Raw genomic sequence first — 19,654 nt, 5'->3', positions numbered from 1 at the left:
ATGTATTTCGGGCAATATAACAATCAAAATGAATGGAAACATTCAGAATTAAAGCAACTTTTATCGGAGCTTATGTTGTAGCAAAAATGCAAGCGATGAACAACAGCTTAACAAAAGTGTCAGCCTAAACGTACTTCAGTTATAAAGAAATCAATTCTCTATTTAGCTGGTATATTATCACTGAATTCATCTTATATTATTGTCCCCGCAGCGTTATCTGGAACTCTTCATTGCCTTGATGTTATGACTATTATTGAGTTATTTATTTTATTTGCTTACATTATAGCTGATTTCCCAAGGAAATGTTTCATGTGATAGTTATTAAATATCGATTAGAAACTACTGGATACAATATTACAGTACTTAACACAAACAGTGATTATAAAGATCGTGCGAGTACACTCACGAACTAAAACTATTTAAATTCTAAAAGATTTTTAAATCCGCTTTCTAGATATTTGTGTAATATTCAGCTTTCTTATTCACCATAGCCTTGACGGTGTATATATGTTTTATAGTAGATTTGTTCTGAAAGTGTCTGTTCAAGTTCATTTTCTATATATATATATCTGTTTTAAGTCACTACACCAAACATCCTTTTGTTTTACTATAATCACGTAAGAATGAAATTAATCAAGGCATCCTTCTGGTTTGCCATCTGTTATGTCATGGTTGATAACCTTAATGCCATGTTGTTTTATTTCTTTTATTTTATTTATTTATTTATTTATTTTATTTTTTTTATTTTCTTAATTTGTTGTTGTTTTTGCTGTTGTTTTATTTTTAGCAAACAGTAGACATAGACATCATTACATTACAGCAGAAAATGCTCGTAAAGAATAATTTTCAACTCAGCAATAAATAGAAACTATATTTACGTTCAGTTTAAGTCCCGTGAGTAATATAATGTTCAGAAAGCAAGTTAAGTACTTTAGCGTTGTATAATTTTAATAATTAACTCAATAAATTTGCTTATCTCATTGCGCGAGTTTGCAATAAATGTTATTGCTATTATAAATAAATGCTATTCTAAAAGAATTGCTGGTGTGTATTGATCAGAGAATTGTTCTCTAACACAGATTTTAACTAACTAAATAATTATTTTGAATAACGGGAGATCAATCGGGACCTTTCTTGGAATTGCCTTCATCTGACCGAAAATCGACACATAAACACATTATGTTCTTGCTACAAAGTTTTCAGAGTTTTGAAAGTTCAAATTAACGCCATTTCTTAACCCTTATGAAACTAGTTCACAAGGTAGCTAATTATCAGAAGGATAGAAAATAGAAAGTAAATGCATATTCTTTTGCAACAGCCAATACACAGATCTACTCCTTAATATCCAGGTATTGAAATAGAGAAAGTGGAAACACCCCAGGTCGCTCAACACGGCCAAAACGAAAATGTTGCAGGCTCAGTTTGATTGAGTCTGTTCATGGGTTGAGCAGAACTCAACATTAACACATGCTACATGCTACATGCTACAAGTACAAAAAAAAACAATCTAGACATCCGTAGATGCGTTCATACGGCGGTGCACATGGAACTTTCAATGATACACTAGTATATAATTCAAGAATATAATTGAGACACCCAAGCATATTATTTTCACATTGCTCAATTTATACTGGAAACAAATTAGGAATCATGGAAAGCAGACAAGTGGCCATTTTGATCAAGACAGTTATAAACAGTGTTACAGTTTCTTAAGATTCTTAATTGTGAATTTGTTTCCAAATTGGATACATGTTTTATGGTATATTGAATGATACCTCTGGGTGTAATCCGCTACCTTATTGTTCTATACCATTATTTATTGTGAAATCACATTTTTGTAGTTCGGTTCTCATCATAGGGCACAGATATGAAGTAAGTCGAAATATGTTAACAAGAGAGATAAGCCCTAAAGAACAGAAAAGGTTATATTCGCTTCACAACCTTGTTCCCTTCAACCTTCCAATAAGCTGATAGCCTTATGTAACACAGAATTGTTTATTGAACTGTTTAGTCTAGTTTAGTTTAGTACATGACAAATATTAATTACTGATGTGTTAAAAGCTTACATATCATACATTGTGTGAATTAGTGCAAGTTCTATTTATTTTAAAATATTTTATTAACAAACCTTGTAAGGTTGGAAGGTCAATCCTATTTCACCCCTATCTCTTTTGAGGGTTTGAAGACCGTTGATTTGAACAGTTTTCTTCTTTTTTAAGCTAAATAATTCTTATAATGATTTCAAACGTATACATGCTTCTTTTCAAATGTAATGATATCTTGCAGCTGGCATCTGTGTCAGTTCCATTTAGAGTATCCAACAGTGGAAATGCACTGACAAACAAAGACTTAACTTTTTGTCTGGTCTTTCCAGGACGAAAACCAGATCATTTAAAACAGAAATTGAAATTAGAATCATTTACCTTTTCGTACGTTTTCTGTATTTTAACTTCAAACTGAGCACAAATGTGTAATTCTAATGGCATTTAAAGCCTTTTAAATGAGTTCAAAGGCTTCCATTGTTACCATTGAGTTCCCAGCCTGTCACGTTATTGCAAATTTAAAAGGAAAACGAATTTGTCCGCTGTTAAAACGCTGAACATTAAACATGCAGTAATACTGAGAACACTACGGTCATAGCGTCTTGCAATAAAATCTTTAGCGAGAATTATAAAAAGTTTTGGAAAATGCTCCTTTGAAACTGACCAGATTGTAAGAACACTCCGGTATCCGCTATCACAATAAGGAAACCAGTTCTGCTCCTCGGACAATAAACGATATAATAAAATGAAAGACATTTTACTGTTGTTAACTGTGTTCTTACGAAAGGAAGTCCGCAGGAAATTAAACCATTATCGCATGAGCTATTAGTTGTTTTACAAATTACCATTCATATCAATCAACGGTTCCACATATTCTTGAGACGGTAAGCTATGGTACAATATATGTAATAATGGTGAATACCAGACAGAAATATAATTATCAACGTTCCATATAGGATTCTCAACATAGAAACACACATTTATGCTTAATATAAATCCCTTGAGTATCAAAATGTTCGGAAAACATAATAACTAGTTTAGTGCTATACTTTTTGATAACTTTCTTGATAATTTTTGCTTTTTATTCATGGTGCCAGTTAATAAATTCAGATGTTTTATTTGAAACATGGAAAACCCGCGAAAGGAATCTAGTATATTATATTCCTTGAGGCAAATCAGCACTACAGCTTCGAGAAGCTGTAATTTTTCATAAGATCATTAAAAAATAAAGCTAAACGGAAGTCTTTGTTACTAACATATATAGATTTGCTTATATAACAGGCAATTGCTTTCTGCCATTTATTTTTTGCATACAAATGTGAAATTGACGTGAAATTGACAAATTTGACAAATTAAATTAAATTAAAAGCCGTGACACTTTGCTCACAAATCTGTTTCGAAGGCTCGTCTGTACAATTCCTTCGTGTGACCGATATCCCTATGACTTAGTTTTATTTTTTTTCTTGCTACATATTACTGATCAAAGATACCAATTGTGCATGTAGTGCAGTTCGGGATTGTATATAAAGTACTACTAATTCATATTTTACTATTTTAGCAGATGTCCTCTGGAATATCCCGATTATGAACCAGTTACAATGTGTAGTGCTGTTCGAGTGTATATACATAGCATCACTAAAACTAATTTGATTTGGTCAGTAGTTGTGGTACAGATTATGCACACGCGTATGCATATTAGGTGGTGTTGTATCTTGATATGGTGATGTTCGTTAAATTCTCCGTATTCCTCATTTACATTGCGATTTTTACTTATTTTAGTAGATTAAACGACTGATAAGCTAATTGAATTAGACAAAATTATCTCCCTTTATCAATTTATTGTATCATATATTTACTGTCACCTCAGAAACCGAGTGAACTGCCAATCTATGCCTGTCATTAAATATAAGTATGTTTGTTTCTCTCATTTTTTAGGCCTTGGTCTAATTAATCTTCTTGTAAAATCCTAATAATACTTTATCATAATGATATTTGTATTTAAAATAAAATTGACGATAAATGATTAAGAAAGGAAATTACTGGATCTAATTTACTTGAAACGCTTTTGCTTTTGTCAAGTGAACATGAACAGTTTGCTATGTCTGCCACAGACACTTTCACACTTTTGACAATAGACATAAAGAAACTGGCATTGTTTGTTTCCAAATGAGAAGTTGTTTCAATAATTTGTAAAACAATAAGTTTTCTAACGTCTACTTGCACGGATATTGTATGTTATAATGATAAATGAAAGTCTTTATTGCCGTGGTATATCGATTGAAAAAATCTCCATAACACTTATAGGAATTGTTCTCTTTAAGCATCGAATAAATAGCTATTATTTGCGACTTCTCTTATATTACCCCTTTCCAAAATGCAAATTCCAGAACCAAACGTGTCAAACCTCACTTGTGCGATATTTGGAACATATGTACAATATAACTAGTATGTGAGAAAGGGAAATGTTATATACAACCACCATAGAAAAGATATATAGAATACTCTTAAACATAACACAATTTGAGGTCTAGACAGCAAGCAACGGGTTATCACCGCCAATTTTAGTAAATCTGGAAGACATAAGTGCTAGCTAACTTGTTTAAAATGTGAAAAATTAACTTTGTCGCTTAATGCCATTCCAATTTTAGAGTTTAGCATTTTGACAGATATACAATCGTATTCATGACAGTATTACGTGTAAATTTGCACAAATAATTTTTAATGTTTAAATTTACTTCTACTTTGTCTGCCTTAAGGCTATTGTGTGTAAATGGCATTAACATTAGGCTTTCTTCGATTAGAAATATTGCTGTCTCAAACACTCAGCAACTACAATCGAATTAGCTTCATTTACCTCTTACTACAAGGGAATCGACAGTAAAAACGACAAAAGGAAGTACTTTATTGCAGGCGTTTATTGATTGAAAATTGTTCCCTAACTTTTATTAGAATGTTTTTCTCCTTAACCGACAATCATTGTCTACTCTTGAAATAAAATATTTACGTACTTACTACTGCCAAAGTTGTTAGTTAGTTAGTGTTAGATATTGGCAGCTTAGTTATTCAGAATAAAAGAACTCATATATAATATTAAGATCGACAAATACAACAAATATTCAGCAAACTCTAGAAATAGTGGGTTTAAATGTTTGTTTGTTTGGTATATTGGGAAAGGGCTGTTTTTCAACTGTTTTTCAGTTGTGTAACAAATAGTAAAGGCCATTTATGGTCAAAATGCCAAATAAAGGAAAAAACTCGCAAAGAATTGATTTTTTTGTGTAAGTATTATACAAGATGTATGCAACAACATATAAAAAGTATGGAAAAGTATCATGATGCAAAATGTCTATTTTTGGGGTTAAAATGTTTAAAATATTAATGAAACTGCGGATTTCTGGAATCGGCTTATAAAAAGTGATTTATGCATCTTACGAGGTCCAACTTTGGCACTACATTAGATTACTATATTGTGCAAAATGTAAACTAATTAGAAATTTAGAAGAAAACAAAATGGCGTCCTAAATCCAATATGGCCGCCATAAAAACGACATTTAAACCAGAATTGTCGATTTTATGTCAAATTGTCTCATATCATTGCTTTTACATATAATAAGCTGGTTATTGTTAGTAACAGTATGTAGTTTACCTAAGATGGAAAACATACTGCCAGCAGATTCAATACAAGGCAATAGTGAAGTATACAGATAAAATTGACGAGTCATTCGGCAGTAGAAATTGTTGTAAAGCAGCGATAACTTCCTTATTTATTAACAAAATATATGAGTATGGGTACTTTTCTTTCTCAGTAATATCATTTCCCATATGATAATCATAGTTTTGAGGCAAAATTACATTAAAAGGTGTTTTCAGTTAATTTTCTTTTTCATTAAATAGGAAAATGGCACGAAAAATATGGTAGATTCAAATAGTCCTCAGCCTTTTTCTTCCTTTTGTTTGTTCTGTAGAGCTATTTTCCTTATATTTTGCAACTATTTTTCTGAAATGACATGAAATATCTATGCTTGACATGTAGGTAGCATTTTCACAATGAATTAATAACATGACATAATTTGTCATGGAAACTTAGATCATACACCACCACTGCAATCTGGGGTCTCATTTTCAGCTGATTTTGCAATTTGTGTGTTTGACTGAAAATATTTTTCTTGCATCAAACATAACCCCCGCTTTTCTTTTGATTTTTATTCAGCACTGATAATATTCTTCAAGAAAATGTAAGTTACAGACATTCTAAATTGGTCCTGATGTATGCTACAGCCATTGGAAATATGTCAATTGTATATAGTATAACGATGAACAGCTATTTAATGTGTTATAACCTTATGAACGACTTGGGTTAATAACAGCCATAGCTGGATCTCAGCATCACACAATATGTTAAATACAATCGTATAGTAAAAGAGAACCAACTATTTGTTAGATCAAGTACTCGTGTATTCAATGTAAAATATGTTCGAATTTGGACCAATCAGAAACAAGTTCCATTAATAGCACCAGTCAAAGCACACCTCTGCTAAGGTATAGATAAGTAGATGAATTACAATGTCATTGAAGTCATTCTGTATCCACACATCAAGGATTTAACTTATAATTTACCCTAGTACCTTGAAAAAAGAGCTGTTGCAGCTACACTGTTAGGGCAGATAAATTATATAAAAAAGACGTTTGAGACTAAAGAAGAGTTGAAGTATTGTAACTAGGTTTCGAGTGTAAAGACCAGCGCATAGAAATTAAACCTTTACGGGATAGACAATAGCAAATACAGGCTGATCATCAGAAATCTGAGACAGAGACGTTTGGTTTGGTAATCTTCTGAATCAGTAAGAGAACGAGGTTCAACGTTATCGGAGGAGTACAGCCAAGGCATTGGGGTCATTTTAATGCTGTATTTTATAGCATATAAGCGCTGAGCATCCAGGAGTTAGGGCAATCATATTGAGTTGCAGCTTCATGTAAGAGAACACCGGTAATCTTCTGAATCAAGAAGAGAACGAGGTTCAACGTTATCGGCGGAGTACAGCCAATGCATTGGGGGTCATTTTAATGCTGTATTTTATAGCATATAAGCGCTGAGCATCCAGGAGTTAGGGCAATCATACTGAGTTGCAGCTTCGTGTAAGAGAACACCGGCTGAAGATCTCTGCGAAAGGACACTTGTATGTTGCCGATTCAAAGACATTGGCTGACAGGAACTTCAAAACAGTCAAACACAGTATTCCAAGCCTATAGGCGTTTGAGCTGATTATCATTAGTTGAAGGTTGTTAGTTTGAAACATTGAGTGATTCGCCTGATCCCTGAAATCATTACAGTCATGAATCATTTAGGCGAGGTAGCCAGAGAAAAAAAATATTTATAAGGTACTGTATATGGTCTCACCAGCTCTACGTTTTAACATAGGACAGTCACCATAGCGATTGGACCCATTACATTGTTCTAGATACTAAAGGCGTAAGGTTTTCCTGTGTCATATAACTCGTATCCTGATATTTACATATGCTATGTGAAAGTGTTGTTATGATATAGATTTCTATGCTATTGCGAACCGTACTTTAGTAAAATGTATTCAATTAATGTTTTTGTTAAAGGTTATGACACACTTAATAGCTGTTCTTTTTTTAATTCTTTATAAAATTCACATATTCCCAATGACTGCAGCGCACATCAGGACCTATTTTACATGTCTGTAACTTATATATTCTTGCAGAATATTTTCAATACTGAATAAAATGAAAAAGGAAAGCAGGGGTCATGCTTGATGCAGAAAAAATATTTTCAGTCAAACACACAAACTGCAAAATTAGCTAAACAATGCGCTCCCTCTAGTGGTAGTGTATGATCTAAGTCAACATGACACATTCTGTAGTGTTATTATTTTATTATGGAAATGCTACCTACATGTCAGGCATAGATCTATCATTTGATTTCAGCAAATATTGCAAAGAAAATAAGGAAAATAGCTCTAAAGAGCAAAAAATGAGGAGTATGTGAATCCGCCATTACGCGACTACGATTTATTGACCATTTTCCTATTAAGTGCCTGTATGCCTATAAGAAAAACTTTTTTCTCTTAGATTGTGCCAGTTTCATTTGAAATGTACAAACAATCTTAATACAAGGTTTTAGTTTATACCAACAATTTCTAAGGTTTTATGGCAATTTCAGTAACGTGGAGGACTCGTCAAATTTTGGCAAAAATAGCTGTCACAACATAATTTTCAATCAGTTATCATATCTGCAGCCTACTTTTGCCCTGTTTTGTCATTTTCTACTGTGATCTGCTACACTGTCAGGGCAAATTACACATTTAAACTGTAAAATATGTTCAACTGTACCTCTAACTACTAGAAATTAGCAATCGCTAGGATACCAAAATGCAGTTTTGAGAAGAAGTACTGTGCATTCACAAAAATACATTGAAAATGTGGTCTTTTTGTGTTTATCAATATTTAAAGCAAAATTGCAATAAATTTGCCATCTTCTATCAAATTCTAGTCAAAGTCGACCTTTCCCGTCCTCATCTGGCCAGATTTCAATTTTTACCAATGTACCCTTGTATGTTACAGCACACTAAATAGCTGTTCTTCGTTATTCTATATAAAATTGTCATATTTCCAATGGCTGTAGCACACATCAGGACCTACTTGAAATGTCTGTATCTTACATTCTCTTGATGAATATTGTCAGTGCTGAATAAAAATCAGAAAAAATGGGGGTCATGTTTGATGCAAGAAAAATATTTTCAGCCAAACTATTTTTAGGGGCATTTTCTTATTCGGGGTCTGTGTTGTCTAAATGACCCCGTGGCGGCCATCTTGGAATTGAGAAGCCATCTTGAATTTGTTTAAAAGACTGAAGTTTGTGTGTTTTGAAATAAAATGTGTGTATCTTCTATGATGCTGATCATTTTTCACTCTATTTGAACTTATGTTGTGACATACTTAAACGGTTTTCCTGTGAAATGAGAATTTAATGGCGGCCATCTTGGATTTTGGCGGCCATATTGGATTTTTTTAAAAACAGTCATGAACTTAATTTTTTTGTGTTATAGTTGTCTACTACCATGCAAAATTTCGCTTTCTTAATAAAAATATTGACATTATTATGGGCCGATTCCAGAAATTCACAATTTCAATTATATTTTTAAACTTTTTATCGCAAAAAATGCATTTTGCACCATGATAACATTCTATACTTTTAGTATGCTGTTACATTCATATTGTTTAATGCTTTCACCAAAAATCAATTCTTTGCGAGTTTTTTCCCCTTTTTTCATAAATGGCCTTTACTAAAAGGACAGTAAATACTTTTAGTGTGCAAACTTCTTCACATGATTAAGTCGTATGGAACAAAATTTTGATTGTTTCTTTGTTTGTATGTTTGTTTGGGTTTAGTGTCAGTTTATTATATATAAGTTATGTAATGGCTAATCGCTAATAATGTGTACTTTGCCTAATTAAATTAAACCTAATATCTATGGATTTGATATTCCGCTAAATTTGCACCAATAAGTGTTAATTGGTATATTCGTGGAATTTCTGATATGACTTATTATTAAGCAGCTACATGTAAAACACAAATATGATTTATATGCCGGTCTGCCGAATTGTCAAATTGTTTGCTCGCAAATTTTTTCTCTATATTACACATACAGCATATCATGTAATCTTCTGTACACGGTCTAAAAGTTATTTTTGAACGCGTTAATATATTTTATATCATCTGAAGTCACAAACTAACAAATTGAATACACTTACACTTCGATTAATCTTGGGTAGTAATGAAACTAGTAAGTTTACTGTAAAGTAATACAACCTTAATACAAGAAACTTCTTTTCTCTGATCCTATACGTGAGCCCGTATACCTTTTGCAGGTGCCTGATTGCAATACAACTCGAAGAAGAAGAGCTCCCCTGTCTATAACATGGATTCTGTTCATGATTTGCGTTTCATTCGTAAATGAGTTGTTTATTCGTAAGATTCTGAGACAAGAGAAACAATACCTCGTAAATATTAATTAGCATTTACAGAAAAACAGTTGATAAAATTAATTGAAATAAACAATTGGTTAATATCATTCCCATGAGAAATTTGAGTTTTGACGCAATAACTTATTTTGAACGCAATTGTTCTGGTAATTATTCTTTGAGAAACATAAATAATTGTTCAATGTACAAACTATGTAGTTCTTATGCTGTTTCTATTTTGGCTCATTGTATTAATTGAAAAACACTTGTTTCTAAGAAGAAATTTAACATTCCAAGAAAAAAGAAAATTAACACTCTACAGTTTCACTGTCTGGTTAGCAAAACGATGCCGATATTCCATACGTTGTATTGAAATAAAAACAATTCCAGCCTTTATCATTCTTACTTTGTGAGAAATTCCTATGCCCGTTTTTAAATGCTTTAATGATTAAGAGAAATAAAAAGTTAGACATTACGTAAACAATATATAAGTTTAAAAATTATTACATTTTACACACGGTCAAGTTATGATTACAAACATATTTGTACATAAAATGAACGACTATTATTTATACATGAACTTTCCTTAGCTTTAACAGTGAAAATTATAACGTAAATTATGACCTAATAGCACGCCGATAGCTATTCAACAACTTCCATAATGAGGAAAGTCTTTCTTTTCAAGAAGTATAGTCTAAGAAATCAAGAGTTGCAAGAAGGCTTCAATGAACAACTACAATATGATATTATATAAGGAAATAGGAAAAAGACATTCCTTTGCATAAATATTCGAAATTAAAAGTACAAGTGTAGTAACATTTGACTGCATTATTTGTTTAATTTTTCTGCATTAACAACACATCAGTTTTGAAACTGCTCGCCGTTCCACACGACCTCAGGCGACAATCCTTAAGAAAATAATTACACCTGAAAGAAAATGTTTGTTTGTTTTGGGTTTAACGCCGTTTTTCAACAGTATTTCAGTCATGTGACGGCAGGCAGTTAACCTAACCAGTGGTCCTGTTCTCTGCAAGTAACTGTCAACTTCCCACATGAACCAGAGGTGGAGGACTAATGATTTCAGACACAATGCCGTTTATCAAATAGTCACGGAGAACATACGCCCCGTCCGAGGATCGAACTCACGACCCAGCGATCCGTAGACCAACGCTCTTACCTACTGAGCTTAGCGGGCGGATGATAGAAAATGTAGTTCCTCTCTACAGGTTTGTACTTAGAGTTAATTCTATTTAACCTATTATATATAGTAACAGACTTACCAACAGGGACTTACAACATAGTGTAAAAGGTCATTATTGGAAAATTCCGAAAGAAATGTATGTCTGAACTCATTTGTGATACGTAACTTTGTCAATCAATAATTATATATTTACCCTAGTTATCTATAATTCTTCAGAATTTGGAGTAATAGACTGGTTATAACCAACAAAAAAAGTTCTCCTTAATAGTGGTTAAAACACAACAAAATTAAAATTTCGTTTGATATATGCCCCATGAGATATTAGCCGTACGGAAAAGTTTGATAATATATGTAATAAATACATGGCTTTTTGTCTGCCAATGATCTTTTGGCATTGCCTGTTTCATGTTCGTGGCTCGATTTATTGTCTATACGCGAAAAAGGTATTGAATCAATAACACGTATATTGTGAGAAAATACTTCACAATCTGAACCAGCATGCGATAGGAATATAGACAGTTTCTTTAAAAAGAACTCATAGGCTACTAATAACCTTATTTCCGAAATCTTCATTAAGCACAATAAACAAGTAATTATTGCATAACTAGGTTAAAGCAAAATTATAGTACAAACAACTGTTAAGGAGGTAGGTTACCTTGTTACCAGGGTAAATTCAAATAAGTTGAACCGCAGCAATTTTTTGTATTTCGTGTAATAGGATGTTTTTACTGCTACAATCCCAATTTCGTTTATCTCTGTCCCTTCAAGTACAATTTTTATCCAGGTTTGAAGAACATGACCCTCCAAAGGTATTTTATATTGAAAGAAGAAGGAAAATACGGATATTTTGCACTTTTTCAGTGTATTTTAGTTTCATTGATATCCGTAAAAGTCTGCATAATTGATAATTTTACTAATATGCGCGCTAGCTTTCTAATATAAGCTTAAAATGTATCTGTCGCGGGGCTCGTGTCTCCACGGTAACGCATTTTCTCCAATTTTTAAACAAGTATGTATAAAAACGGGGTTTTTGACGGCTTCAGTGCCATTCTGCTAATGACCAACATGGAATATTTGGGTAATATCTTTTTTGTTAATGTAGCTTTAAAATATATTATTTCTAACGTAAGTTATAATTTCGTGTTATTTGCATTTATTCAAACAAATTTCACAGCTTAAAATACTTACAGCAGTAGCCTTCGTTTGGCATTTTTCATGGAAACATTTTAGAGCTTAGTTTTGGTATATAAGTAACAAATTATAAACGGAACTGAAAAATAGGTATTACAAATCAAACTGCCAGTCTTTTTGTTTGAAAATGGCCATAACAAGTAACCTTTTAACTATATTCCAAATACCACTGGTTACCATCCTCCATTTTCTTACACTCCGCATAACATTTCATTATAACTACATAAAAGAAGCAAATAATTGGTTATTATACAGAGAAAAAGACATAAAAATATTTCAGCAAATCATGGCTGTTTGAAAATAGTTCAAATAAAGACAATGCACAGAATTACGTACTTTCAAAATAAAAGCTAATTTTGCGCGGTAGCTGACACGTACCGTCATGACGTCAATGACGTCATTTTAAGGCAACATTGTTTTGAAGCGTTTCTTCGACAATTTATTCATTATTTCTGCATTGAGTGGTTGATAATTTATTTTCTTACAGACTTACCAGGTTAACTGTATGTATAGGATATAAGCCTCAAACGATCCAATATGTAAAATACTGGACTGTCCGAAGCGCGTTAGCTTATCTTACTTAAAACATTGTTTTTATGACATAACCTATAAAAAAATACGTATAAACCATTGACGTAAAATATTCTTGAATTAATTCGGTTTTTATTCACATTAATGCATTTAATAAAAGTTGCTATATGATTATGAAATACCCTGTAGATCCTCATGACAATTTTACGCACGTTTTTCTCATAATGCACGATTGCGTTTTTCTCGGGTTTCTCGCCTTCGTGATATTGGACTTTCGTTAGCCCGGGATTCTCGTGATGCTATTAATTGTGTTTACACATGTACACTGATGTACGGAATAAGCAGTAGTATTCTCATGAGTGGCGGCGGGAGGAGATAAATTTTGTGACATTTTAGAAAGGATTTATTTTAATTCATGGCTAGGATAAAGTGATTATGTTTTTTTATTTAAATGTGTACAAGGAAACTTTCTTTGTGTTAAAAATTACAAGGGTATGGCGGATTATGATAATCAGATAATGTTTCACTGAAAGTATAGTTGAAATCGGACAGCTGGAGAAAATGAATGCTGCATGTGCACTGAATGAGAAAATGGGTAGTTTGTTTACACGCCTGACAATATACTGTTGTGATTTATTAATTCAATGACAGTTTTTGTTGGGTTGTACATGAACTTGCCCGAAAATCTTCAAATTTAGTGCAAGAAGACTTACAGAACAGACATTTTAATATATTATCGGATACAGCTACTGGTAAGTCCAAATCATATTATTTTCGTTCCTTTAGACGCATAGTGGCAAGGCGGATGCAGAAAACTAAGGAAAACTTGCTTTCAGTAAGATTTTTATTGATGCACTCGAAGCTACTCGTATTTATGTTGTTATTATTACAACGGATGTTTAATGTAGTCCCAACTGAAATACTGAAAAATATATTTAATATCATTCACTTTGAATCTATTAGATTTATTTTCACTAAAATCTCAGTATTTCATAAAATAGCATAGAATGAAATAGAATATACGAGTACAAAATTAAAAGATATTTCGACAAAACTAAGGTTCATGCAAGTACATGTGTCCCTTAATTGCAGTTCCTTTTTCTTTCCGAATAGGCCATCTCACAGACTGAACAAATATGAGCAAATGCTTCACACTGGCTTCAAATTCAAGAAATAAAGGCAATTTATTCTACGTAGGGTGCAATAAACGTCCATTTTTTTTAAATGAACATCCTGTTTTTTTTTTTACAGTTTTTTTTTTCAATACGGATGTAATACTTAAATAAACATAAACTGTAACTGTCAATACCCAACAAATCTTTGAGCTGCACCATAAGAAAACCAACATATTGGTTTTGCGACCAGCCTGCGCAGTCTGGCCAGGATCCATGCTGTTCGCTTTCAAAGCCTAATGCCATTAGACAAACTGTTATCGAACAGTATGAATCCTGCCCAGACTACGTGGATGCGCAGGCTAATCTTGATCCATGCTGGTCGCAAACGCACTCTGTTCGTTTTCCCACGGCGCGGCTCATATCATTTTCAGGGGTTTACATGAACATTAACGTGTAAGCATTTGTTTAGTTTTTTCTATGTACAGATGAACGGATAAATACGGGAAATGTGGAATGTGACATAACAAAATATGAGCCATGTATACGATGATGCAATGCTTCACCTAATTTTCGTATATCGCAAATTATTATTACTATTATTTTTATGCTTCCCGAAGGCCGAGCACTTTGCTTGACACTTTGTGCGTCTTTCCGTCCGTCCGCCCGTCCGTCCGTTGTATAACTTAAAAGGTATTAACGGCATTTTATTAAAATTTCACATAATCATAGAGCAATCAAAGAGCAGTGTCAAAGAACCATAGCTCTACCTTACCTAGCTGTTGGATTATCTCCCTTTATTATACAAAATAAGGCCTTTTCCGGAGCATTACTTGAAAAGTATTGATGACATTTCATTTAAACTTAACAAAATCATAAAGGCTATTGACAGTACGGCCTAAAAGAACTATCATGATTGGTCTTATAAAACTGCTTTTTCAATAGAGAGCAATAAATTCTTGCACAATTTTTAAAACTGGAAGAAATTATTGCTCTAGGGAAACGTCGTTTAAGGAGTAAGACTACGTTGACGCATGCAGAATACATATATGTATAATGCTATTTTTAAAATTTTGCATCTAGATCTATACATAAAATTTAATTTTGATATTAATTTTCCCTTTTATTATCAGTACTGTGTTATTTTATTGGACTGCTTTCATTTCTATATGGAATTACGCTACATGTATTGATAAATATTGGACTACACGAAGACATTGATTTTGTATATAAATCGTTTTCCTCGTGCAGTCCAATATTAAAATAATATTGGACTCCACGTGGAAAATACTGATCTAAGTCCCATTGAAAGCAGTTCAATATTAAAAATACAATACAGCGAGAACAAAGGAGTGACGTCATGACAATGTTTTAAAGGATGGTACACTCCTTCTAACTAATAAACTGAAGTTTCGTTCCACCAGCGGGAGAAGTATGATGAATATGTACTCAGAAATAGAAATATCAAAGCAGCTCTGTCCCTGATATTATAAAGTTGCCTAACATGGAGTCTTACATCTGTCTCAAACAGGAAAACGTAAACGCTCAACATCAAACAAATGGTCAAGGTCAAGGTCTATGTCTCTAAGTAACCGTTACTAATTGTAAAGACTACTTGACACACATATTGTTGCATAGTGATCAAGATTCGGTTTACTTTCAGTTTCTTTGTCAAGGTTAATGGCATTGTTACTTAAACAAACGTAAAATGTTTCTACTTAGAAATTATGTTATTTTACTATCAATAGATATACTTTCATCTATATACTTTTCAACAATTTTATTGATTTTTATAAGACTATTCCGTTTTGTTGTTGTTGTTTTTTTTTCACAGAAAATAATGCCTTATATATTTCAAATGTTCAATTCAGTGGGGGATGTACACATATTCATTCAAATTTCAACGATTTCAACCTACGTAAAACTTGGTGTATTACAATGTGGGTCCTTTACGATTTGTATTATTTCATTGCAAGACCAGTTTGCATTGTAAATTATAACTGCTTTATCATTTATTTTTTTTATAATTTATTGCGGTCATAAAGTAATATATATATACAAAGCACTATTATATTATACGGGTTTGTTTATACAAGTGACATGGACATTTTGTACTCTTATGTTATATTTGTTATATTAAGAATTATGACCAGATTTGTGTACTGTTATATGTGTATTCAAACCTCCAGACATTATGATATCTAATTTTGAAAGAAAGAAACTGTCACGTTCCCATTTAGCACATACATTATCACGGAATGAATCTTATATCATTGTCCCATCAGCATTATCTGGAACTCTTCATAATATGAAAGTTATGAGTATTATTGAGTTATTTTGTTTTAATTTGTTACATTTTCTTATATTATAGCTGATTATCTGAGAACATAGTTATAGATTATCGGGAATTTACCGGACATGAGAAAAGTATATATGTACCAGTCTGAAAACATGAGATGTAAAGGAATATGAATTGAACATCCGCAACCAAAATTAGTGGATGCATAAGAGGCATTTCAAGGTCGGTATTTTGCAAAATAAAACAAAAACAAAACGCACTTAAACCGAAAACCGACTTGTACATATTAAGATGCTGTATAGCGAAATTTCCAATGCTACGCTCGAACGAAAATGCGATATTACGAAAAAAAAACGGCTAGTCCCTTGCCTTTTCGTAGGATCGCGATTGTACTGTATGTTAAATCTTTTTATTTAAACCTTGTGCTCTACATCACTTAATAATAATTTCACAATTTGTACAAGAGTTTTATTTTGCCTGAATCCATGGTAAATTTGCTTAAAGGGTGGCAATAAATGCATATGTACACCACTTTTGACACACATCCGTATACATCTATTCCGTATAAACCAATACTGAGCGATGATCCAATCTTTCTCCATAACTCTAGCTATTATTTTGATGAAACTATGCTAGGCATTTTAATACAAATCAGATTTCAAACTTTGCTACCATTGTCTTCCTTAAATATATTTTATGCTGTGAAAATTAAGGGGAATAAAAATGCTGTTAACATAGCTGTATGTTCGTCCATCTTTTTGCTGCTCCCTTCCAACCTCAGTTTTCCACCCATTCGAAAGTAATTCTGTTTCTTGATATCCCGTCATCAGCCCACCACCTTAATTACTCACACATAAACTCCCTCAAAAATAGCTTTCAGATCCTTTTATTTTATGCTAACTAATGAAATACTGTATTCTATCAGTTAAATATTTTCATATCTCATCACTCACACTGTGAAAATATGAAATCTATATTTTCACACTGTGAGAGATATAGCTCCGCCCCCTCAAACATTGTGTATGAATTTTAAATTATTTGCTTAAAACAGGACGAAAATTGTAGTCGCACTTTAATCTTTATAGTATATTTCTCGATTCAAATTATTTTACTTAAAGAGAATTTCATAACGTTATGCAGCAACAAATAAAATAAAATGGAACTTTATGTTGTATGCGTCTTTATAACGTCACAGCACGTTTGACGTCATTGCTGTTTACGCGCGTCCGTTTCCCGCGCTGAGATTAGAATAGTTGTAAAATGCACATCTCAACGTAATTGAGCATAAAATAAAAAGAAAATTTGTTTGTTTTTCGTGAATATGGAATATATCTCACCTCGAAGTGAGAAAATTTTCACATTTTCACTCGCGCTACGCGCTCGTGAAAATATTTGAAGTTTTCTCACTTCTCAGTGAGATATATTCCATATTCACACCAAACAAACAAATATCCTCTATATATTTCTTTATATTTTGCCATCATAATCCCCCAAATTATCACACCAACTCAACTTCACCCTCCTCACATATCAACCAAATTCAGTCCCCAACCCTAACCGCCCGACGGCGTATTGCATAGCAAGAGTAAAATGTTTATGAGTATATAAAATCAAATTGTATGAACAATATTCCACAAAATTGTACCTTTAATGTATGTGATCACCTTTTCATGACAAAACTCTTCTACAGCGTATTGAATATTGAAAGAAAATGTTTGTCTCTGCTAAAAGCATGTATTTTCAGTCGTAAGTTTCAAAAAGAAATATCAAAGTTAATTAAACATAAACTGGTGCCGAAAGACAAAAACGGAAAAAATGCAAGGATATAACTTTGCAGACGCTATCGGAACCATATATCCTCATATCAATTTAACAACTATAAGCAACGTTGTGAACCTGCCGAACGTTTTAACATCACGGAAGTTGATGTACAACCAATCTCCTTATTAGCATGCTATACATAATCGGACTGCAAACCGTCCCTCATATTACAGCCGCTGCGAAAACAATTCTATACACATAATATGGTTGGGAATCAACAGCAAATTGACGGAGCTCTGTTACAGGATATGTAACAGTATAATTATATTGCTATCAGAAAAAGTGACAAAACTAATTGACAAGGCTCAATAACGCCCCCATAATTCTGTTCGTGATATCATTAAATAATTCTCATCTTTACCATTCAATATGTTACTGAGAATATCATATCTTGTCGCCTTACTTTTGAAATCTATGTTATAAAGTAAAGTATAGCGAAAATTTCCTCAAGAGAATTGGAAATAGGTTAAGTATAAATTCTGTAGATAACGTTTGTCCTTAAATAAACGATATATTGATTTTGTTGTGTTAGTAGAACACTATGTTTTTCTTAATATCCGCTAAATATAATTCTTTGCTGGTGTATTATCACAGTAACATTTAAGGAGGTAGGTTACCTTGTTACCAGGGTAAATTCAAATTATTTGAACCGCAGTAATTTTTTGTATTTCGTGTAATATGATGTTTTAGCTGTTACAATCTCAATTTCGTTTATTTCTGTCCCTTTAAGTTCACTTTTTATCCAGGTTTGAAGAACATGACCCTTCAAAGGTATTTTATATTGAAAAAAGAAGGAAAATGCGGATATTTAACACTTTTCAGTGTATATTAGTTTCATCGATATCCGTAGAAGTCTGCATAATTGATAATTTTACTAGTATGCGCGTTAGCTTTCTAACATACGCTTAAAATGTATATGTCGCGGGACTCGTGTTTCCATGGTAACGCATTGTCTCTCATTTTTAAACAACTATGTATAAAAAACCGGATTTTCGACGGCTTCAGTGCCATTCTGTTAATGACCAATATGGAATATTTGGGTAATATTATTAGCAAAATACCAAGCACTTTACATGGTGCCCTATTTTTCTTAAAGTTTATAGTAACCATGGCAACAGAGATGTTTAAAATCGCTTAGATCTTGCTTTTTGTCGTAATTTCTTATAAAAAAATATTGAATAAAATTATCTTTCTTGTTATTATAGCTTTACAACATATCATTTCTAACGTAAGTTATATTTTCGTCTTATTTGCATTTATTCTAACAAATTTCACAGCTTAAAATACTTACAGCAGTACCCTTCGTCTGGCATTTCTCATGGAAAAATCGTTCAGCATGCTGCTATTATTCTCGAGGATGTTGTTGAAATGAAAATAAAAAGCCGAAGCTGTGTTCCTTAAATAGACCAGTGTCAACGCTTTTGAATTTTACATTTAGATATATATAGGTCACGGGCTTCGTTTCCATGGT

Source organism: Mercenaria mercenaria, chromosome 12, assembly GCF_021730395.1.
Source record: "Mercenaria mercenaria strain notata chromosome 12, MADL_Memer_1, whole genome shotgun sequence".
Classification (NCBI taxonomy): domain Eukaryota; kingdom Metazoa; phylum Mollusca; class Bivalvia; order Venerida; family Veneridae; genus Mercenaria; species Mercenaria mercenaria.
This window is presented reverse-complemented; position numbering follows the sequence as displayed.